At 69.1% G+C, this 936-nt stretch overlaps 1 protein-coding gene across 1 annotated transcript in view; it reads left to right on the top strand.

Annotated features, from left to right (window-relative positions):
* The first annotated feature begins 551 nt into the window (after nt 1-551).
* Nucleotides 552-936, top strand: part of ARHGEF10 (Rho guanine nucleotide exchange factor (GEF) 10) — a 60,517-nt gene continuing 60,132 nt past the window's right edge. Inside the window, exon 1 of the mRNA XM_010833412.1 lies at nt 552-634. The gene's annotated coding sequence lies outside the window, so the exon portion shown is untranslated. The remainder of the gene's footprint in view (nt 635-936) is intronic.

Below are 936 nucleotides of genomic sequence, written 5' to 3'. Positions count from 1 at the left end.
TGAATTCTAACCCATGTTCACTGGCAAAGTGAAGGTGAATATGAGAACTTTTCAGTAAAAGGCAAGCTTTAAAAACTGCCTCGGAAATGTGAGAAATCTTTGCTTTTCCAAACCCCCAAGGCTTGGCGGGTCTGAGGCAGCTGACCTCTAGAGGAGCCAGGAACGCCCCTGCAGGCAGGGCCAGCCAGCAAAGGGAAGGGGTGGACGCTTTGGGGACGGGGAGGGGGTTGGGGAGCTGGGGGAGAGATAGGCCGGGGACCCTCCCAACGTGTGCCCAGCCCGAGGGCTCTGCGGGGAGAGACGGGGGTCCGGGGTTCCGGGGGTCCGGAAGCCTGCCCGCCCGGCGCCGCGATCCCACGCGTGCGCAGCCGAGCCGGGCGTTGGGCAGAAGGAGGGGGCGCGCGGCCACGTGGCTCCGCAGGAATGCGCGGGCGCGGGGGCGGGGCACGGCCGAGGAACGGGCAGGCGCGGCAGCCAATGGAGTCCCGGAGCTTCGAAATTAGGCCAATCACGGCGCGCGGGCGGGCCTACCTCCCTGTGGGCGGGGCCGGGGCGCATCCAGGGGCGGCTGACTCGGGGCTAGGAGAGGGGTCGGCGGAGGGACGGCGGGCGGGGGTCCCGTCCCGGCTGCAGGGTGAGTGCGGGTCAGGGAGGACGGGGTCCCGTGGCTTGAGTGCGGGCGGGGCGGGGGGCCGCGTGGGGTCCTGCAGGATGAGAGCGGGCAGGGGTGTGGTTGGGGTCCTTGAAGGGCGCCGCCCGCGAGCCGACCTATCGCGGAGCTTCGGAGTTTTCCTTTTTTCCTTGGGAAGCTTCCCTTCTGCCCAGGTCCGTCGAACTGGCCGATCCCACCGCACCTTGCAGTCCGGGCTGCCCGCCCACCCCAGATTTTGGGGGACGGTGCGAGGGCCGCTCGGGGCACACGCAGCCCCGGGCGTG

This window comes from Bison bison, unplaced genomic scaffold (assembly GCF_000754665.1).
Source record: "Bison bison bison isolate TAMUID 2011002044 unplaced genomic scaffold, Bison_UMD1.0 scf7180017863606, whole genome shotgun sequence".
NCBI classification, from domain to species: Eukaryota; Metazoa; Chordata; class Mammalia; order Artiodactyla; family Bovidae; genus Bison; species Bison bison.
This window is presented reverse-complemented; position numbering and strand designations above follow the sequence as displayed.